The sequence below is a fragment of the Felis catus genome, chromosome B4 (assembly GCF_018350175.1).
Source record: "Felis catus isolate Fca126 chromosome B4, F.catus_Fca126_mat1.0, whole genome shotgun sequence".
NCBI classification, from domain to species: Eukaryota; Metazoa; Chordata; class Mammalia; order Carnivora; family Felidae; genus Felis; species Felis catus.
Window position 1 is genome coordinate 87,921,353 of NC_058374.1, and position 24,227 is coordinate 87,945,579.

Below are 24,227 nucleotides of genomic sequence, written 5' to 3' on the forward strand. Positions count from 1 at the left end.
TATCTGACAATCGGCTGACTATACCCTGGAGTATCAGGGAGTAACTAGGCCACGTGTCTCTCACCAGTAGGCCAGCCTGGCTGTTTAACACAGGCTTCTAAGAGTAGCGATAGGGGAAGCCTCAGTACTTAGGCACCTTCCAAGGCTCGGCTTGCATCGTGTTTACTATGGTCTCCTTGACTAAGCAGCTCATCAGGCCAGCCTCATAATGGATAGAGCTACAATAACACATTCAAGAACCTGGTACAGGGAAAGGAAGAACTTGTTTTGATCTTTACAATCTGGTACAATAGCTATCCCAGAAGGTTAGCATTTTGCATGGTAGCTTAATCCACTAGATGTCTTGTGGACTGAGCTGTGAAAAGCAGAATATTCCCAGCACAGTATAAAGGACACCTATCTTGAGTAAGAACGAGAAGTTTGTCCAGATTATCAAGTCTCCAGATTTGCTCTCATTATCAGATAGTCTGTGCAACAGCTTCCACCAATACAATGGAACATGCCTCTGTAATTCTTTCTCACTAGAAAGCACAAATTTTCCAAGACTTAGTGTACTTTCCACATTAGCCATTGAATCAATCCCAAGGCTTTAACGGACAATTAAGATTTATCAATAGTATTATAAAATCTGACTTGTTAGTTAGAAATCACTAGCAACCTTTACATGGCAGTAATTATTTCATTGTTGGTAAAGGGACCCCACAAAATCTGTTTTGGTTAAAGACTTTGTTTACTTCCTGATTTCTTAATGTGTTCCAAAGAGTTAAGAGGAAAAATACCTATCATAAATAACTTCCCAAATGGGCTTGATTGAAACCCTTGGCCCTACCACATCTATAAACAATCTCACCTAGTTAACTACAACTCATTCATTATGGCTCAGGACCAGGGTTAGCCCCTCTAGAAAATCATCTGAAGGGTGAAGATGGAGATCTTCACACTCACTACATTGTGTTATAATTGACTCATTTTTATAAATTTCATAAATTATCCCACATTAGTACATTTGTATTTCACCTCATGAAGCTTTAGACATGGATAGATGGATGGGTAATGAACATATGTCAATGGACAAGATTTTGGAATAACATGATCACACTTACCTTAATATCCAATAATAATGATTTCATGCTTTCATTGTGCTGATCACATGAATTACATTCATCTAGAGATTAGATCTTCAAGTGACTTCTGGAAATCTTGAACAATGCTGACATGGTCTATGAAATTACCCTTTTTCATTGCTGTACAAATACACACACACACACACACACACACACACACACACACACACACATCTCCAGAGACAAGGATCTCAGACTCACTCCTTAAGGTCTATCTTGGCCTGCTGACCTCCAGAGTCCCACCTACTTGTTTCTATTTCCTACATTCAGCTGTTTCCATGCACAGTTGAGGCCTAAGCCTTGTTTTAGAATAGTAACTGAAGTCCAGTTTGCTCCAACAGCTGAACTACAGTGGCTCCTACGGTTCACAGGAAGTTCCACTTCTCCACAGTGTTATATTCAATCAAGGATCAAAGAAGAATAGCCCTAGACTCCGAACCCTAGCTTTCCATGATCAACTCATTTAAATTACAAGCACATAAACCTTTTTCCCATGTTGCCAGAGTAACTAGGTAAGGAAGAAACCCAGCGTTAGCTTCCTGTTGAACTCAGTAAGAGCCCTTCCCTTTGACAACTTAGATGCTGGTGTTTTGCCTGGGTCTCTAATGTCTAGGTATCCTCATCCCTTGTAATCACTGAGGTCTGCCACAAGGAGGGATAAGGTGAGGTAGGCCTTCTTGGTTTCTTTGCCTGCCTGGATGCTTGCTGAGCTGCAGAGACCAGAGAGAAAAAGAGCCTTGGGAGAATTTAACGTTTGTTTCCCCAGTAGTTTGGGAGCAAATGTGAAATTTGCCTGCTTATTGCCTGAAATTTTTAAGGGGAGAAATGTGGCTGAAGTGGCCAAGAAGAGCAGTCCAAAATAGAGAGATCATCTGAGAGTCAAGAGTCAAATCTATTCAACTGGTCAAAGACATATTAGTTTTATGGACCAAGTGACCATCACAAAAGGCTGTATATAGCCTGAGACATCAAGGCATTGGGAGAAGAATAAAGCAATGCCTTGACTGCACTTAATAATTTGTGCCTACTTATTAATGAGCTTAATGTTAAGTTGTATGAATAATGGCCTTTTGGACATTTTAGTTCTAAAGGATAAAGCAGCACACACAAAAAAACTATTTTACAGACACCACTTGTTCACAGAAAGGAGCTATTACTATTACAGTAGTCTGAGATCTCATGATTTCTGGAACTAGGTAGGAAGCAAGTAAACAGCTATAGAATGATTATGAACATCTCACATGGATTGAGGATTGGGAAGAAACTGACAAATCCCAGATATATGAGAAATTAGTGGTCCGTATAATGAACATACCAGTCTCAACAACATAAACTTGGAGGGCAGGATCATTGGCTTTGAAGGTGTTGTCTTACTAACTGTTCTCTTGCTCCATCAGAAACAAAAGTTTCCATTGGTTTGAATAAGAAGTCCAGGCTCTTTAACCACTGTTCCTCATTTAATTTATTGGCTGTGTTCTTTCATAAGATTTTTGTAACAGTTACCCAGAGTGGTCTTTCTTCTGTCTTCACTTAAGGAGCGATACAACCTCCTACAGCCTATAGCTCCAGATGGCCCATCTCTTGATTTATCGTGCTTGTAGTAATCACGGCCATTTGATATTTCTCCTAAACCTCATTCTTCCTGCCTGGTTTACTGCATTAATTAGATTGCCTTTGGCCTCTCGCCCCCTTTGCACCCACTTTCCTCTCCCCACTTACCCCACGTAGGGTTGTGGAAGCAGACAGACTGTCGCTTCAACAGGGAACCAAAGATTTCGCACAGAAAAGGTACATTCTGGAGGAACAGACCAAGACGAAAGTCAATTTTCAGTACCATACTTGAGGCTGGGTCGTCCTAACCTTTAGCTCAAAGTCTCATTTCCCTCTATTATTTGCTGACTAAATAGATTAATAATCCACAGTTTTGTTCATTCACAGAATGTGGCTAAGAATGGGGAGAAGGGGGATGAAATCCACTAAACTAAATGACCACACAATAAAGACTATTTTTAACTGAAACTAAGTAGAGAGCAATGTTCACAAATTTTCCGTCAAAAATAAGAAAGAAAACTAACTTCTCTCTTTCTTCTCATAATAGTTCTCTAAAATAGATATCATCTCATTTTATGATTTATAAACTAAGGCTCAGAGGTTAGATAACTTGTCCAAGTAATTCAGGTAAAAAGTGAGGGCAGCCAGAATTGTAATTCGATTTTTATTGACTCAGGAACATAAACAAGAACTCCGTCTCCCAGTTTCCAGTCCAGCGTACTTTTCACCCTACGTATTGTTCTGATCTAATTATTTCCAGAGAGCTCAAGCTCGAGCTCTGAAATTTCTCCATGCAAGCTCTCTTTGAATCCCTATACAAAATTTCCTCCCTTTTTAGTATGATAGAGAATGATTTCTGTCACCCAAAAGGATCAGAATGTTGCCCAGGCAAGTTTTAGTTTCATTTTTTTTGTACATTTTGGCCACCTAGTGTCAAAACAGCGCAACTGCAGGCAAATACTAATGTTTCTAAACAAGCATGATCGTGTATATACACTGTTGCTTTATAGCAACAAAAATAAATCATGACAGAGGTTCTGGAGTCTTTGAACGGTAACGTTTATACATATAGAAGATACTCCCACCACAGAAAGATGTGCATGAAACTGAGGAGACAAATCTTTAAAAATGAAAAATTTAAATAGCATAAGTGAAGATGTGCCTGTTCCAAAATGCTAGAAAAAATAAAGGAGTAAAAGGAAATGAGATAATAAAATTTAATTGTATGTGAGGAGGCAGTAAAAATAAGAGGAGTCGTATTCAGGTTTTGTTTCACACATTTTTTAATGTAGAGGTTAATTAGACAGCGTAATGAGCCACACAAAGAATTAGTGGAATTGCCAATATTAGAGGTATTCAGTGAAATCTCTAGTTAGACAACTGATGGGAAACCTATAGAAATCAAGTTCCACCAAGGTGTAATGACAAACACAAGTGAACACCATGCAACAAGAGATCCATTATAACTAACATTAAAACATCATCATCTAAGTGGACTCACTACACATTTAATTGTACATAGATAGCACCTGCCCTTTGGAAAGCACAATCTAATTAAGCAGAGATGATGACATCATCACAAAATGAAGGTATTAGCTCATTGATCCAATTACATGAATGACAAAGCAGATTAGGTATAGAGCATATGTTTGTTTTAAATTTCAAAAGCAGAGGGGCGACCGGGGTGGCTCAGTTGGTTGAATGTCTGACTCTTGATTTCAGCTCAGGGCACGACCCCGGGGTCCTAGGATCAAGTCCCACTTTGGGTCCCGTGCAGAGCATGGAGCCGGCTTAAGATTCTCTCTCTCTCCCCCTCTGCCACTCCCCCCCCCAACTCACGCACTCTCTTTCTTTAAAATTAATTAATTAATTTTAAAATTAATTAAATTTTAAATTTAGAAAATATAGCCATAGAACTCTGAGTATAATAAGAAAAGGATTTTTAATGATAATAGGTCTTCTTTTGTAATTATTCAGGATTTGTGCTTGGGTTCTCTGGGTCAACCTCTATTATGAAATCCTATCTCTATTGGAGTATTGGCCCTAACACCGTGCACACGTGTACAAGGCTATGGATTAGACCAGTGGCTCTCACATTTTGATTATTTCCTTATGTGAGACAGAAAGCATTCTCATAAATGTACCAGGGTTATTCAAAATTCTTGGCTTCTTTCCTGTAAGTCCTTTCTCTCCTGCTGACAAAGCACAGCTAATACAAGTGAGTGAAAAGGACAATTACAGGGATAACATTTCCAGTTTACATTTCAAAATAAATTCTTCCCAAAGTTCAGTGCTTTATTAGTAGTAACTTTATTATTAACCACTAACTTCACAACAAATCACCAGATTTTATGAAGCTTGTAATCAAGCAATAAATACTGTTAAAAATCATAATATAATTATAATTATCCCTTTGTGGTTCAAGGCATATAGCAAATCAGGAAAAAGTGGGTAGAAAGAGATTCAGTCTATACTTATCATCAACTCATAGGATTGGAAAGGAAATTTCCAAAAGCACTCAGTTTTCCTTCAAACTATCCTAGACCCAAATTCTCTTTCTCATTTTAATAACGTTCATTACTCAGCAATGGAAATTCAACAGCCTCTCCAAGAACGTACTTGTAAGGAGATGCTTCACAGAGTGCTCTATTTCACAATGTACCTGTTCCAGTTTTGTCTTTGTGGGTTTTGAATAAAGGTCTCCCTCTTTTTATGATCAAGTTTCAAATTCTCCAAGGATATCCTCTAGGAAAACTCCTCTCTGTCACCATTAGATGTTTTGCAAGTTGACAAGGTATTATAGCTGAGCCTACCAAAGTCCTCTGACATCTATAGAGGAAAAGTCACCTTACTCCTCTCTCCTTAATAACATTATGGGATGCCTGGGTGGCTTGGTCAGTTATGCATCTTCTTAATCTCAGCTCAGGTCTTGATCTTAGGTCATGAATTCAAGCCCTGCATTGGGCATAGAGCTAAATAAATAAATAAATAAATAAATAAATAAACAAACAAACAAACATTGTCTAAGCTTCAGTTCTTTCCTTGACAGACCTCACTGTTTCCTTTAAAAGACTGTTAGAATCATTGAGATTGTAATATGCTCTATCCCTCCAAAAAAGTACTAATACAAATGAAACATTTGAAAACATTTGTTTTTTTTTTTTATTCACGCAGCATTCTGAATTACCAAAGGTGTAATCCAACCCTTGAGAGAAAAAAATATAAATTGCAACTGTGCTGCTACAATAGGTTTCTTAACTATTTCATTATTCTGAGAATAAAAAATATACCTCATTTAGTCCAAGAGATGTAAATTCCAAGGTAAAAATTATTTACAGAAGATTAAAACTTAATATGAGGGTGCCAGAAGATGCCCCAAAATAAGCTCAAACAATGATTACTACTTGAAATATTTGCCTCATATTCTAGGGGTTTTTTTAATGCAACTATGAAATTTTATAAAACACAGGCCACAAGTAATGTATTTTGTTCTCTTTGGTGGAAATAATTATAGTCAAGATGTGAAGTAACTGTAGCATTTACACCAGCAACCCAGGAAGTTTTAAGACCACAAATTTTGCCCCATTTCTCTAATCAGTTTATATCCAGGAGTCACTATAAATGTCTGTCTTTCTCTTCTGGACTTAGACTGGGTAGCTGCTAATACACCAAACAGTTTTCAATCCCTCCTATTTGAGCAAGAAAGGAGGGATTGAATAGGTCTAAACCCATACTTTAGAATTCAGAGGAAAAATCCCTCTGCTTATGGATAATCTGCCTAGTTTTAAGGGTAATTACTTGAAAATTTAAGTAAGTTCAGGGGTGCTTGGGTGGCTCAGTTGGTTGAGCATCCACTCTTGATTTTGGCTCAGGTCATGATCTCATGGTCATGAGATTCAGCCCTGTGTCAGGCTCCACGCTGGCCTTGGAACCTGCTTGGGATTCTCTCTCTCCCTTCTCTCTCTCTCTCTCTCTCTCTCTCTCAAAAATAAATAAGTAAAAATTTTTGAAAGAAAAGAAAATTTAAGTAAGTTCAATTTGTTTGATAATTACTTAAAGTACAAGTTGCTATTAAGTACTCCTGTGTGTGGTAGTGTGCTTCGTAAATATACATACTCTGGTTTTGTAGAAGTTATAATCCAAGCTAAAGCATAAAAATGTTTCTCAACCACTGAAATCCTTTAAAACCAATTATTTTTATCCCAGTTATAGGTAGCTGCAACTAACAAATGGGAAATCTTGCAAAACTTTGTTATTTGGAACTCAGATTGTCCCCATCCCATGGAAACAGTGATTAAAATGGGTAGTAGGCGCCCAGAAATGTGAACCAAGATAAAAAAAAAAAATTCTGAAAAAGCTGTTAAACACAAAGAAGTTGAACCAAATTCCCAGTTGACACCACTACCAGCACATAAACACCGTTTGGCCTCCTCACTTTTCAGAGAGCCATTGAGAACCTGATGAAAACACATACTTCTCTAAAATTTTCATAAACTCTTTCAAGGAGTCCAGCAATTCCTGACCCATTCAAGCACCCCAGGCTAAGAAGAGCTGATTTAAGAACGCGTGGGTGACTCTGTGGGTTGAGCATCCGACTATTGGTTTCGGCTCAGGTCATGATCCCAGGGTCGTGGGATGGAGCCCCACATCAGGCTCCATGCTGAGCATGGAACTGCTTAAGATTCTCTCTCTCTCTCTATCTCTCTCTCTCTCTCTCTCTCTCTCTCTCCTTCTGTCCCTCTCCTCTGCTCGCTCTCTCTCTTTCTCTGTCATTCTCTAAAATACAATGAAGGGGCACCTGGGTGACTCAGTCATTTAAACATCCCACTTCGGCTCAGGTCATGATGTCACGGTTTGTGAGTTCAAGCCCCACAATGGGCTCTGTGCTGACAGTGCAGAGCCTGCTTTTGGATCCTCTGTCTCCCTCTCTTTCCGCCCCTCTCCAGATTGTGCTCTCTCTCTCTCCCTCCCTCTCTCTCAAAAATAAATAAACATTTAAAAATAAAAATAAAATAAAATAAAATAAGATAAAATAAAAGAGCTGATCTAGACATTTGAGCGATACCAGCAAGATGATAGAATTGGAAGTTCCAGCCCTGGTCTCCCAGCAGAGACACTGGTAAAACAATAATTCTTGAGCCAAAATACTTTTATGCAACCTCCAGAATCCTGTTGAGAATTTGCAACACCCCAGGGGATCATAAAATTAAGAATTTTGCTTTGAAGTGGGTAACAGAAACAGTTTCACTTTATCTGTGTCAGACCCTCCCTCAAGCCACCCAGGTCAGGCTGAGAGAGATCCACTCAGCCTGTAATTTCTCCCTCAGAGAAAAGGCATCCCCAGGCTTTCAGGGCACTGCCCCCAAAGGCCTACTACCTTCTCACCTCACCCAGAGTGTTGAGGCAATGAGTGTAATTAGAACACCTGGGGGCAGCTGAGAACAGAGAAAAGATGGCTTCACTAGTGAATTCTACTAAACACTGAAGAAGAATTACTACCAATCCTTCTCAAGTTATTCCACAAAATTGAAGAGGAGGGAACAGTTTAAGCTCATTTTATGAGGCCAGAATTACCCTGATGCTAAAGAGGGTACTACAAGAGAAGAAAATCACAGGCCAATATGCCTGATGAATGTAGATGCAAAAATCCTCAATAAAATACAAGCCAACTGAATTCAACAGCACATTGAATGGGTCATATGTCATAATCAGGATGGATTTATCCCTGGGGTGAAAGGATGGTACAACAGAAGAATATCAATAAATGTGATGTACCACATTAACAGAATGAAGGGTAAAAATCATATGATCATCTTAATAGAAACAGAAAATGCGTTTGACAAAATTCAACATCCTTTCAGGATTAAAAACTCTCAAAAAATGAGTTATAGAAGGAATGTACCTTCACACAATAAAGGCCACATATAACAAGCTAGCATCCTGCTCAACAGTGAAAAGTCAAAACCTTTACTAGAAGATGGGAAAGTTCAGCACTAAGACCTACTCTCCTGATTCAAAACAAAAGAAATATGTCTAGAAAGGAAAGAAAGTTGTAGAATTCTCACTTGAGAGACATAAACTTAAATCATTATTTTTAGGTAAGATATCTTTGTATATGAACATAGGAGACTGAAACTTTCCCAAAACACTCATACCCTCCAGTTTCTGAATAAGGCAACAAAAGGCAGTTTCCATCCTCTTGTTCACATTTGGGGTTATTGATAATAGGTTAACAATTTCCTTAGTCCCTCCCCAGATGGATTTGACCTAATACATTTACTCAGCTAAGAAAATACTCAAACATTTCAAGGGCTTTGGGACACAGGGTTTGCGTTGATACTGAAGCATCATCATGTTTCCTCTGTTAGAGTACCGGCATATATGAGTAAAGTAATAAATGGAGTCTTGGCCAAGTTTCTGCTAACAGTGGATCCACAGACCATCCAGTGGTCACCTCTCTTGCTCTTAAATGCATAGTTATATCGGATATACCTGGTAACTTGCAGAACCCTCATATTGGTTCCTTAGACTGTAGAATCGTCTGAAACTTTACCCTCCCTGAAGATTATAAATTTTTATGAAGTATTCTATCCCTGGATGGAGGGTGAGGGAGTAGCAGAGATCAGTGCCCCCCTTAAAAACCTAAAGGATGCATGGCTTCTGGTTCTCATCATTTATTTAGCTAGCTTGGACCCTACAAAAAATAGACATATCCTGGAGAATTACCTCAGTTAGAAAGTAATCCCAAATGCAACTGCGGGCCCCATGTGGCCTCTCTGCTAGAACAGATTGTCATGGCCTCTGCTGCTTGTTATGCCATTACTGATCTGATGAAAGTATCATTTTCTCCATCCCTATCGGAAAGATCAGAAATTGTTTGAATTTACTTGAAGCAGCTATGTATGTATACTTGTAGTCTTACCCATAACTAGGTTAATACTTTTGCTCTCTGACATAACATAGTTAGAAGAGACCTGACCTGGTCATTTGGTAGAACATTGCGTTGGTCGCTGTATTGATGGTACTGTGCTAATCAGATTGGATAAACAAGAAGTAGCATATAAATAACGGGCCTTGGTATAACATGCCTTACAGAGTGGAAGTTAGACCCTGTAAGGATTCAGGGAAATGCCATGTAAGTAATATGTAGGTGTTAAGTGATCTGGGATACTCTATGACATTCTTTCTAAATCAAGAAACAAGTAATTGCATCTTGTGTCTTCCTGCACAAAGAAAGGAAATGTAATGCCTTGTATTCCTCTTTGGATTCTAGAAGCAGCATGTTACATACTAGGAAATACCAGTCTGACGCACTTACCAGGTAACATGAAAGTCTGAGCGAGACCCAAAGCAGGAAGGAGACTTGCCGCAGGTTCAGGTTGTAATGCTTGGGCCATATGATCTGACAGACCCTTCAGAATTAAAAGGTGGCAATGACGAGAAAGGATATCATGCGGTCTTTATGCCGGGTCCCTCCACTGAAATCACAGCATAGATCCCTAAGGTTCTGGATCAAACTATGCCAACTGCAGCAGTGAGTTACACACTATTGAGAGGGAGACGGTGTGTGTGAGAGAGAAGCTGTCTATAGTGCTGCTGTACCTTGGTGGCGACAGAGAGCCTGACCGCGGGAGATCAAGTAATCAGTGGGCCAGAGCTAATCATTATGAGGTGGGTTCTGTCAGACTTCTCCTAAGTCAGCTCAAGAGACCCATTTCTCCCAAAACTAAGCCCTTTTCCTGGGGGCACCCCACTTTCAGTGACTAATCTAGATGTAAGAGTATAAAAGTCTAGCACTCCTTTCAAAGTTGAACTCTGAAGGGGTATACTAATTCCAGAGCTCCCCTGGAGATGGCCAAGGCCATTGTCACAGCTGCCTCACAGTTTAACGCTCCATCTTGCCATTCTTACTTCCCTTGATCCCTATTGATTCCAAGGGCATTCTTCAGTAAACTTCTTGCAAACAAATCTGCATCTGAGAATCTTTTTCCAAAAAAAAAAAAAAAAAAAAAACTACCTAAAAATACATACCAAAATTCTACTGAATTAGATGGATGAAAATAAGAGAAGGGAAAGAGAAGCTTTACTTCTGGATTTTTGTTTTAGGTGAATCTGAATTAAATTGCTAATTTATAAAGACAAAGAGTGGAAGAAAGGAAGAGAGGGAAGGGAAGGAAAGGAAAGGTAGAAGAGATTCCCCTCCCGTGTTTAACATATCTCTCCCATTCCTTAAAATGCTATGCGTAAACTTTCACTTCCAAAGTTACTAAAGTGAGGAATAAGGTTAGTCCAAAGAAATACTACCATTTGCAGGGCGTCTGGATGGCTCAGTAGGTTAAGTGTCCGACTTCGGCTCAGGTCATGATCTCACGGTCTGTGAGTTTGAGCCCCGCGTCGGGCTCTGTGCTGACAGCTCAGAGCCTGGAGCCTGCTTTGGATTCTGTGTCTCCCTCTCTCTGACCCTCCCCCATTCATGCTCTGTCTCGAAAATAAACATTAAAAAAAAATTTTTTTAAAAGAAATACTACCATTTGCTATTCAGCAAAGAACTAAACATTTTAACCCAAACCATACTTGTGAAAAGTCTGAATTTCATTCATTCACTTAGTAAAAACGTATTTACTACCTATAACATACCAAATACTCCTCCATATTCTATAATATAGTGCTACTTTTTCTATGTACACTCTTAAATCTATGAATCAAATAGATTTTCTGAATATTCTTGGATAAAGAGTTGTTCCTAGCCACTTATTTTCCTATTTTATATTTTGTTGATTCCTCATTGTAAGTCACAAAGTCAATAAAGCAATGATAATCAGAGTAGATATCAAAGGACATTTAAATTGGAATCGTTTTCTATTTACCAAAGATATTCTGAAGGACATTTTTTCAAGCAGTTACACATTTACATAGGACATTCAATAATATCATACTTGCAAAGTAGGTAGACATTTTGGCATTTCAGATTTGAGATGATGGGATTAAAGTGGCAATATGTGAAACCTGTGATTTGGACTAATTGAGAAAAGATGAGGACAAAATTATATTTTAATTAATAAGAATAAATATGTCAAGGTGAGCATAGCAAAAGAAAAGTTTTAAAGAAAACACATTTTTAAAAAATACAATTTAGAAGTTCTTCTTATTAATATTTTATCTCCATAAATTGATGCATTAAAACATGCTCCACATCCAGCTCTGAAAATAAGAACCTAGGTTGACTTCTAAGAATTCAAACACATAACTAAAAGAAATTAATTTGGTTATTTGAAGTGTAAAAATGAAAAATTAGCTTTGGTTAAAATTATAAATGAAACCAATTTAATTATAAACAAAATACAATTTTATTTGTATTTAATAGAAAACAAAATAAGTTGCTAACGTAAGTGCTTTTGGAAATGCAAAGCATTGGTAGATACGGGAGAAGTTTAGAGAATATTTACATACAGTAACCACAAAATAAATTAAATCTACCCTTAATCTAAATCAATATAAAACTAAATTTCTGTATACCAAGGACAAAGAGTTGTTCTCAAATATTTACAAGTTGATTTCAGTAGTAAAATTCCCAGGACTGTTGACTTAGAACATCTGACAGTTGCTAATGAGAACTTTTCACTTCAAATTGTAAGCAAAATGTTTCATGAGGGGTTGAATTTGTTCACCAAACTTAAGATAATTAAATCACTAACTATAACCTCACAGTTCACCCAGTCCATGAAAACTTTGCCACCTTCTATCATGTCAGAACTGTAACGGTGAGTCTTCCTTTTGAATGGGTTATTAAAATAAATAAATAATTCTAATATTAACTTTAAACAGTGCAAAATCTCATTTCTTTAAGTCTCCATTTTTCATAGGTATGTCAACAAGTTAACATACAGACTTGGAATTTTTTTTAGAGCAACTGATGAGCAGATCAGAGAGAATATGAAATGAAAACTGAAAATACTTACGGAAAGTAGAAAAATCTAGGACAAATTATGGAGTATTTTTTAATTATGGAATATTTTAAAATAGCTAATTATTGAAATGTCACCAAAAAGAAAATTATTTCAGAGTGTCTTTATTAAAGGTAAAAGCTAACTAGAGGCACAAACAAACTGCCCCCTGCCCCAGAAAAAAAAAAACAAAAACAAACAAACAAAGCTGATTAAGTTAGAACTAGGGGCGTCTGGGTGGCTCAGTCGGTTGAGCAACCAACTTCGGTTCAAGTCATGATCTTGCAGTTTGTGAGTTCGAGCCCTGCGTTGGGCTCTGTGCTGATGGCTCAGAGCCTGGAGCCTGCCTCGGATTCTGTGTCTCCCTCTCTCTGCCCCTTCCCTGCTCACGCTCTGTCTCTGTCTCTCAAAAATGAATAAACGTTAAAAAAAATTTTTTTTAAAAAAGAACTAGAACAAAGTATGAGTCGTAGGAAAGTAAGTAGAAAAACAGATACAACAATGAAAAACACTAATAGTTATTTTGAAAAGAAATTATAAAACTGAGCCCACTTAGTGAAAAAAATACAAATTAACAAAGGGAGAAATGAAATATAAGAACAAAGATAAAAGATTTTTGAAAAATACCTGATTGAAAGAATGAGATACCACCATACACGTGTTAGAATGTCCAGTCCAAAACACTGACAATGCCCACATGCGAGGATGTGGAGGAACAGGAATTCTCACTCACTGCTGCCAGGAATGCAAAACGGTACAGCCACTTTCAAAGACTGTTTGGCAGTTTCTTACCAAATTAAATACATTTGTAACATACAATCCAACAATTATGCTCCTTGGTACTAATCCAAATGAGTTGAAAACTTATCTCCACACAAAAACCTGAGCGCAGAGGTTAATAAAAGCTTGACTCATAACTGCCGAAACTTGAAAGCAACTAAGACATCCTTCGGTAGGTGAGTGGATAAATAATGGAATATTACTCAGCACTAAAAATAAATGAGCTATCAAGCCATGAAAAGGCCTGGAGGATATTTAAATGGATATTACTGAGTGAAAAAGGCCAACCTAAAAAGGCCATGTACTGTATGATTCCAATTATATGACATTCTTAAAAAAGGCAAAACTGTGGAGATAGTAAAAGAAAAAATAAAGAAAAGATCATGATTGCCAAGGGTTCTTGGCGGAAGGGGTGAATAGGCAGAGCAAAGAGTATTTTCAGTCCAGGGGATCTATTCTGTATGATACTGCGATAGTGGCTGCACGATGCATTTGTCAAAACATGTAGAATACACAACACCAAGAGTGAACCCTGATGTGGACTAGGGACTTTGGATGATGATGATGTGTCAATGTAGGCTTATCAGTTCTAACAAGTGTCCACTCTAGTGGGGGTGTTGATAATGAAAGAGGTTATGCGTGTACAGGAGCAGGGGATATATGGGAAATCTCTGTCCTTCATCTAAATCTTGCTATAAACACTGAACTCCATTAAGAAAGAAAGGAAAAAGAGGAAGTAAGAGAAAAAATGTTTGAAAACAAAGAAACCAAAATATTTAACAAAATAATCCTCTCTGAGTAGCTGAAATATTGGTCATTTTTATTTTCCTTATCATACTTTTCTATATTTTCTATGATATACATGTAATACTATTATATGTTATAACCAGATATTAACTACACTATTTTAAAAGACTTGGAAATTAGTGAAAATATTTTCTAAGGTGTAACAATAAAGGTGATATCAAAGGGAAGTGAATAGTCACAAAACACTGAAAATATATTTTTAAAAATAGGGAGTATTCATAGTCAATATGATCAAAACAGACCAGTATGAAAAAGAATTTATCTTAATAAAGTTTTAGACCACAGATAATTCACTGGAAAAAAAAACTTATTATTTTTTAAATGAGCATTATTTAATATACACTGTCCAAAAATATTGAAAATATTGAAAGAGCACCCAGCTTATTTTAGTAGGCATCCGAGTTGGTAACAAATACTAAGGTTCATTATTAAGATATGATAACGACGATTGTGTGTTAGTAGCACAGAGATAAATAATTAGGTCAATGACTAAGAAACAACAGAAAACCAAGAAAAATCTATTCATATATGAACATTTGATATATGACAGGAGTAGCATGAGGGATTGGTGGGTAGAGGATAGACTTTTATTAAGTGGACCTAAGATAATTGAGGAAAATGACATTGGGCCTCACCCTCACTGCATTTACGAACATCAATTCCAAGAGGATTAGAGAAGCAAATATAAAGACAAAATGATAAAGATTTTAGAAAATAATGTTACAGAATATGTTTATGGCCTTAGAGAAAGAATTTTTTAAAACAAGATGAAGAAAAACTATAACTATAAAAGATTGAAAAATTCTAATACATTAAAATGAAGAATTAAATGACAGCATAAAAGGGTTAATTAAAAAACAAAACAAAACAAAACAAAACAAAACAAAGGAAGCTACAGGGGCCCCTGGGTGGCTCAATTGGCTAAGCATTGGACTCTTGGTTTCCACTCAGGTCACTATCTCACAGTTCATGGGTTTGAGCCCCGCATCTGGCTCAGTACTGACAGTGCAGAGCCTGCTCGGGATTCTCTTTCTCCCTCTCTCTCTCTCTCTCTGCCCCTCCCCTGCTCACTCTCTATTTCTCTCTTTTGAAATAAATAAACATTAAAAAAAAAGAAAGCTATAGAGAGGAGAAAATATATTTTCAATATAGTATCCAAAATATATAAAGACTTACAAATCAAAATGTTGCAGGATATTTCCAGATTAAATTTCTAAACCATGTTAAACAAAGAATTTGAATTCAATAAATAGATGGAGTAGGGCTAAATAAGGATCAAAGCAAGCAAGCCTTATTCTAGGAGGCAGTCTGTGTCTGTGACAGAAGGCTGAACAGAGATATTGCATTGTGAGAACCCCTACCCCATTGATCATAGATGCCTATCTCCATTGAGTAGAGAAAAGTAAAGGTTTGAAAACACACACCAGAAAATCCTGAGTCATAAGGAAATTTCATTTAGCCTCAGTATGGCCCCAGCTCCGCTCCAACATGAGGTATCTACAGGTACCTTGCCCTAGAAAAACTGACTTCCCTCAAGATGAGTAGTCAAAAAAGAACCAGTACACGATCTGTACAAAGGTACTGCCAGAGTAAATGAGTAGGAAAAGCTAATGTAGATGAAGAACATTCTCAAGAAAATAATGCTGAAAAATAAATAAAAGTTGTAACCTACACATTTCATCATAAAAATGATTTAAATATTCAAAGATGTTATTTTGCCTCCATGAACTGAAAACAAAAGAATTCAGAAAGTCTTCATATAAAAACAATGTGACCAGTTAAAAGATACAAAGAAAAGATCTCACTTATAATAACAACAGAAAACATAAAAACACTTGGGAGTGTATTAAAAGTATGTGACACCTACACAAAGACTATCTTAGAACAATATTAACGGACTTGAAGAAGACAAAACAAATGAAAAAGTGTACCACATTCTTGATTAGGAAGACTCAACATTATTAAGATACAAATTCGCCTTAGGCTGATCTTAAATTTTGTGTGATTCCAGTAAGAATACTAAGATTTTTTAATTAGACAAGCTGATTCTAAACTCTACGTATTCAAAACTTAACATGTAATATATGATCTAATGATTTTTGACAAAGGAACTGAGACCATTCAATCAGGAAAGGACCGTCTTTTCAACAAATGGTACTGGGAAAACTGGATATCCACACACACACAAAAATGAAGTTGGACCCTCACCTTACACCACATAGAAAAATTAACCCACAATGGGTTAAGACCTAAATAGAAGAGCTAAAATTACAAGACTTTTAGAGGAAAACATTGGGGAAATCTTTATGACATTAGGTTTGGCAATTTCTTGGATATGACACCAAAAGCACAGACAACAAAAGGGAAAAAAATAAATTGGACTTGATCAAAATGAAAATTTCTATGCATCAAAGAACATTATCCACAGAGTGAAAGGAGAATGTAAAATAGTGCAGTCACTGTGGAAAACAGTATAGTGGTTCCTGGAAAATGGAACATAGCTACTGTAAGATCCAGCAATTTCACTTCTGAGGATATTCCCAAAAGAGATGAAAACAAATACGTGAACAGGTATCTGTACACCCATATTCACAGCAGCATTATTCACCACAGCTACAAGGTAAAAGCAACCCAAGTGTCCAACCACAGATGAATACATAAACAAAATGTCACACACACACACACACACACACACACACACACACACACACACTGAAGTATTCAGCCTTATAAAGAAACAAAATTCTGAAACATGCTGCAAAATGTTGAACCTTGAGAACATTGTGCTGATTGAAGTAGGTTAGTCACAAAAAGACAAATACTGTGCGATTCCACCTATATGTGGTACTGACAGTGGTTAAATTATAGACACAGAAAGTACAATTGTAGTTGCTAGGGGAAGGTAGGAATGGAGAGCTGTTATTTAATGGGCCCAGAGTTTCAGTTTGGGAAGATGAAAACGTTCTGGATGCACAACAATGGGATGTACTTAATATCACTGAACTGTACACTTAAAAATGGCTAAAATATTAAATTTTATAGTGTGTATATTTTACCCCAATTTTTAAATTAAAATTAAGATTAAAAACAATAATATCCAATACATTTCTGAAAAAAATATTAAAAGGGAATTAGTTCAGCCAATTAATTAAAGTACTAAGATCATCGTAGACCAATGGTGGAAGAAATGAACTAGCATATCCAGAAATAAATCAAATATGGCAAGAATTTAGATGTTTCAAGTCACTGGAGAAAGACGAATTATTATTCCTTTTTATTGAAGGACACACAGTGTTACACACTGACACACAGTGTGTTGTGTTGACACACAGTGTTACATTAGTTTCAGGTGTAGAAGTAGTGATTGGACAGCTGTACACATTACACTATGCTCACCACAACTGTAGGTACCAGGAAGATGGATTATTTAATAAGTGGTGTTGGGACAATGAGCAGCCTTTTAGAGAATAACGAGATTGGGATTCATATTTCCCATCTTGTAATAAAAAAAAAAAACAAAATTAAGCAAAAACTCAAATTTAAATAAATCATAAAGGAACTTGAAGAATTATGTGGAAAAAATCCTGATCTGAAAGGAGGAATTTCTAAGTGTGTTTCCAAACTGAAAACTCATAAAAGAAAAGACTGATTAGTTTGGCTGCAATTATTTTAAAAAAACAAAGAAACAAAAATGTGGAAAACCCACTAAAGTTTTCTTTGAAAGAAGAAAGTTGGGGAAAATTATTACAACTTAATCATGAGGAGATGATTAATTTTCCTTATAGAGTAAAAGTTTCTCCAAATCAGTATTATAAAGAAAATATGGAAAATGGGGAATAATCAAAAAAGACATTTCATGGGCTCTTGGTCATATAAAAAGATGCACAGGGGCGCCTGGGTGGCACAGTCGGTTAGGCGTCCGACTTCAGCCAGGTCACGACTTCAGCCAGGTCACGATCTCGCAGTCCATGAGTTCGAGCCCCGCGTCAGGCTCCGGGCTGATGGCTCGGAGCCTGGAGCCTGTTTCCGATTCTGTGTCTCCCTCTCTCTCTGCCCCTCCCCTGTTCATGCTCTGTCTCTCTCTGTCCCAAAAATAAATTAAAAAAAAAGTTGAAAAAAAAATTTAAAAAAAAAAAAGATGCACAGACTTTCTCACAAGAAGAGAAACATATATACAGATATGCCAAAATACCAATTTATACCTATAAGTTTGGCAAAGATCAGAAAGTTTAACAACACACTCTTGGGAAAAGCATAGAGAAGCAGGCATTTTTATACATTGCTAGCTGGTGTGTCAATGAATTTAAAAACTTTGGAGGACAACTTGGCAAAATTTATCAAAATTTCCAAGTTTCATGCATTTGGATCCAATCTCACTTCTAGCAACTTACCCTACCAATGGTCTCGCACAACCAATATGTACACCTTTCCCAAACAAATTACTTAGATTTTGCTCCCCAGGCTATACCTATTGACTTCGAAAAGTTTCCTTTTCTGGCTCTTTGGGAGATGTTCATAATAATGTGTTCTCTCTGGTCCCTCCTACAAATATCTTTGCTTAATTTCTAAGGATTTGCTGACATTTCTACCCATTTTATGCACTGGAGTTTTAGCAGTCTCCTAGTTTGTGTTGTTTTATTTTCTCATTCTCCTAGTTGCTTTTAGATGATTTTTAGCAAAAGGAAAGACAAATGCCAACCACTTATCCCACCATCTTCAAACCGCAAGTCCTCCTGATTACTTGAATCCTCTAATCCCTTGGTGTCTGAAACCGGAATCTCTCCTACTTCTTCTTGTCCTGAATGACCTACCCTTCCCATTCATAGTCATGAATTCTTCTTCCTACGCCCATCCTTTAAATGCTGTTGTGTTTTAGGATTCTACATCTTTCTCTTGATATACTTTCTTAGCAATTCCACCCACTCTCGTGACCTTAACTACCACCAGTATATTAATGGCCCCCAGATCTTTAGCATTGACCCCCATCTTCAGACTTGTATATCAATTCACCTGTGTGGTACCTACACCCTTCAATGGAAACCTAAGATTAAATTTATCCCACTTTCCCACCCAAAAACATTCTTCCTCTCATATTTCCAAAAATCAATTAATGATTACACTATTCACCAAGTTACTGAAGACAAAAATATACATATAAGAATCATCCCTCTTCTTCACTTTTCACTCATGATCAATCATCAAGTGGTACCGATTTTACCTCTTAAATGTTTTCCAAATCTCACTCCTCCACTGCATCCTTGCTACTGCTGCTTCAGTAAAGGTCCTCATCTTTTTTGGTCCTGGAATATTGCAACAGCTTAACACCTTCTCTTCCTGTATCCAGCCTTGCCCCCATTAAGTTAAAGCCTTAACAATCTATCTAAAATCCAGATCCAAACACGTAAGCCCTATGCTTAACATCCATCAGTGGATCCCCACTGCCTTCAGGTTAAAGCCCAGACTATTTGCCATGACACAAGGCTTTCGTAACACATTCCTGTCACCTATTTTTCCCATTACATACCTTGAATTAACGTTCAGGCAGTGCAGAATTTGTGTGGTAGTTTGGCTCTGATATCAAGATGTTTCTTACCTCTGTCCTCTCTGTTTATCTTCCGTATCATCCTTCTTTTTGGCTAAACCTTGTTTATCTTTCAAGACAGCAGTCTAATCATATCTTCCAAGAAGCCTACTCTGAAACTCTTGGTTGGGATAAGTGTCCAATCCTACTCTGTACAGTTGTGCAGTTTATACACTTCGCTAAAGTACCTGGTTGAGGGGACAGGTGGGGGCAAACAGCGGCATGGCAAAAGTGTGCCTTTTTCTTTCACAAAGGTACCATGGGGGCAGAACCAGCTTCATGGGAATATGACCTATGTCATCTCATGAGGCCCCAGTCTTAGAAGGTTCCCACACCTGGTTTAATACTCTGATGTCACCTTCTTTAATTCATAATAATTTTTAACAATGGCCCCACATTTTCACTGGTACTGAGCCTGTGTATGGACTATCTCAGCCCTATAAATACTCCAATCCTCAATGTCCTCATGGACATCTCTTGTGTACATCTTAACCTTTATTAGTTTTACTATATTATATAATAATCGTCCATTTTATCAGCACTTTCCATGTGCTGGGCATTGTGCTAAGTATCTTACATGCATTATCTTATTTAACTCTCCCAACCTAGCTCACTGTGGTAGGAACTATTACCTTCTCATTTTGTAGATGATGAACCTATGGCTTAGATACGTAGCTTACCCAGCATTAGGCATATTGACTCTAGAATCCTGTCAAACCTTCAATCCCTAAGGATTTTAAGCGAAACTTCTAATCTATAAATCTGGTCATCCCACTAGATTTAGAATGACAAATTATGTTTTATTCATCTTTATAGCCCTGGCAACTAGCATTGTCTGAACATTTTAAGTATCTGTTAAATGTGTATTGATCTAAACGCAAATCTAATCTGCCATGAGGTGTATTTGGAAGTTATCAGCAGAACTATAGTATAGAGCATTCCTAATGTAGGTGTATTCTTGGTGTATTTATGTATATCCTGAATATGACTGGGTATCCTGGGCCATTCTTGCACTGTCTTTTAGCTTCCTTTAAACCAATTAGAATGTATCTTTGCTATCACAAAAAAACAAGAGTCCAATTCCAGGGACAGTGAAAAATATGTAGATTTTTACAAAACAGAATAGCAAAACCTCTTTCTAATTCCCCTTGAAAACCTCAGGAATTTTCTTAGAGCTTTTCTTTCCACAGCAACTGACCTGTCTTTCTTTTTTTCTCCTACTGTGTCAATTGCAGTCATCTCCTCCTTCCAGAGTCTTCTCTCTGAGTGTTAAATCTACAGAGTGGAGAGCAATTTAGCTCTTTAGGCTTCTTCAATTTCCATCCTCACCGTGGCAAAGTGTATTTTCCAAGGGTTAGCATCACAATATGTCTCATCTCACAAAGCCCACCCCTTAAAATACTGTTGTGTTTTAGGGATTCATTCTTGATCCACATCTTTCACCTGGTATACTCTTCTAAAGCAATCCCATCGGGGCGCCTGGGTGGCTCAGTTGGTTAAGCGGCGGACTGCAGCTCAGGTCATGATCTCGCGGTCCGTGAGTTCAAGCTCCGCGTCGGGTTCTGTGCTGACAGCTCAGAGCCTGGAGCCTGTTTCAGATTCTGTGTCTCCCTCTCTCTCTGACCCTCCCCCGTTCATGCTCTGTCTCTCTCTGTCTCAAAAATAAATAAACGTTAAAAAAAAATTAAAAAAAAAAATAAAGCAATCCTATCTACTCTCTGGGCCATATTAGTATGCTAATGGCCGCCAAGTGTCCCGCACTGATCCTCATCTTCAAACTTTCACACACTTCTACACATGTCTTATTACAAGATGACATTGACATTCCTGTCATCAAGAAACAGCCCTTCTCTTGAATCTGAGTAGACACTTGTGATTACTTCAACCAACAGAGTATGGTGGGAGTGATACTATATGACTTCCACAGCTAAGCCATAAAAATGACATGCATTCTACCTTGCCTTCTTGAAATGCTCTCTTTTTGAAGCTAGCCATCACGCTGTGAGGAGGCCAAGCAGCCACATAGAGAAGCTATGTGTAAATGATCCACCTGAGGTACCAGACGACAGCCAGTATCAACTGTCAGATATATGAGTGAGTGCATCTTCGGGTGATTCCAAACTCCTGCCTTTGAGTTACTCAAGGCAGCCCAGATGATACTGCATGAAGTAGAAATGAGCTCTCCCCACTGCACCCTCCCAAATTGCAGATTCATAAGTAAAATAAATGGTTGTTGTTTTAAGCCACTAAATTTGGAGTGGTTTGTTATACAAAGAAAGATAACTAAGACAGTTATCTAATGCTTGTCTCAATAACACTAAAGATTTAAGACAGAAATTATTTCAAAAGTTTTAAGTTGCATATATATGTATAAGTTTACTCACTATGCAGTCGCTTAGTCCATAGTTTTTTTTTTTAAGGTTCATTTATTTTGAGAGAGAGAGAGCACATGCATGAGTGGGGGAAGGAGGGGAGAGAGAGAGAGAGAGAGAGAGAGAGAGAATCCCGAGAAGGCTACATCCACACTGTCAGCACAGAGCCAGATGCAGGGCTCAATCCCATGAACCATGAGATCATGACCTGAGCCGAAATCAAGAGTCAGATGCTGAATCAACTGAGCCACCCAAGCACCCCTATTCCATTGTTTAAAATGATAATGCTCGCATAAGCTTTTAAGTAACTACAATATATCACCACTATCAGTATTATTTTTGTTATCATTAAATCCTGAAATAAAGCTCTTATGAATTATGATAAATAGAAAAGTGAATTGAATAGGTATCATTTAACCATTTTAATCAAATTTTGACATCCACCATAGAATAGGTGGACCAGGGAAGCAGCATCCATTACAAAATGTGTCCCATAAAAATTATTTCTGTCTACTTACAGCACATGTTATATAAACTCCTTGAGGAAGTATATCTGATTTTTTTCTGGTCTTCATCAGCACCAAATAGTAAAGTAACACAGATTCATCTCTGAGCACAGGCACTCCCTCTGCAGCACATGATGATGGAGAGCTAAGGGCCCAGAACCAAAAATGGTTAAGAAAGCAGTAATGATGGAGAATACCAGTGACTGTTATTTGGACAATAACTGTCCTTATTTTTCTTTTGATGCCGTAAGACTGATTTTTCTTGACTGCTAATCAAAGAAAAGCTTAGCCATTATAGCAGCCAAGCCTTTCTCCAGTAGAGGCCAACCATAGTGCTTAGATTCAGGAAGTTTTTTTATCTTAACTTCAGCCTGAGTGGACTCACCAGGCAAAGGCTGGTTATTATTCAAGCAGTTTGAATAATAAGTACTATTGCTTTGCTATATTGCAGTATAATCTCCTGTTTCCTATATTGTGTAATTTTTTAGTCAGCAAATTCTACTTAATTGGCTCTCTAATTATTGGGGTGTGGAGATCTATAACAATTCAAGGTGGCTCTCATTGCAGAGTTGTTCTGACATAGGAAATTAGAAATTGTAGACTTATGTAAACTCCTGAAGATTTGTCTGTTACTGTCTTAGAAACATCATAGTTAGGAGCACCCAGATGGCTCAGTCATTTGAGCGCCAGATTTCAGCTCAGGTCATGGTCTCATGGTTTGTGAGTTCGAGCCCCACGATGAGTTCTCTGCTGTCAGTGAAGACCCCGCTTTGGATCCTCTCTCTCTCTTTCTCTCTGTCTGCACCTCCCCCACTTGTGCTCCCTCTCAAAAAGAAATAAACATAACAAAAGAAAACAAACATCATAGCTATCCAGGCTTTTAATATTTTATAGCAAATATACTCAAACATAGAATTCACTAATCTGATCTGCTACTGATTACACCCTTATTATCACATCCCATAGACTTCCAATCTCAGTTTTCTCAGTTAAAAACAAGCACCTCATCAAAAGGTTTTGAATTATTCAATGTAACAAATGTTTATTGAGTACCCACTTACATGCAAGTCCCTGTGCTAAATGCTTTGAAAGATGTAAATATGAATAGAGACTTGATTCTTCCAGGGATTTACAGCCTAAGGATGACAAAAACAAATAGTAAATACAAGTCTCCCATGTGAAAGAATATAGTGCGTGCCATAAAAAGTATATAAATAAAGAGCTACAAAGGATCAGTGGAAAAAGAAATAACAGGGTAGGGAAATGGAGAGTGAACAAGGTCAGTAAGAGATGAGGTTGTCCTTGAGATGAGCAGAAATATTGGGTACAATTTTACTACAAAGAAGCCTGAGGGCAGAAGAGAAAAGGGGTGATAAGGACATTCTAGATCCATGGGTTTAAATCCTGAGTGCACTCTAGATCACTAGACGAATATCTAATTCTCCACACCTCTATCCAACACACACAAGCCAAGGTTGGAACCATTTTTCTATGAGGACAGAATAGCATGGGTTTCTGTGTACCAAGAAGATATGAAATACAGATATGGTCTAGGAAACTGA

General features: G+C 37.5%; 1 protein-coding gene across 1 annotated transcript in view; it reads right to left on the reverse strand.

Moving 5' to 3' along the window:
• The window catches only part of TAFA2 (TAFA chemokine like family member 2), a 514,179-nt gene extending 490,310 nt beyond the window's left edge, over positions 1-23,869 (reverse strand). The window contains exons 1-2 of the mRNA XM_045062009.1: positions 23,727-23,869; positions 22,678-22,810 (exon numbers count right to left, since the gene is read on the reverse strand). The gene's annotated coding sequence lies outside the window, so the exon portion shown is untranslated. The remainder of the gene's footprint in view (positions 1-22,677; positions 22,811-23,726) is intronic.
• Positions 23,870-24,227: the final 358 nt, after the last annotated feature.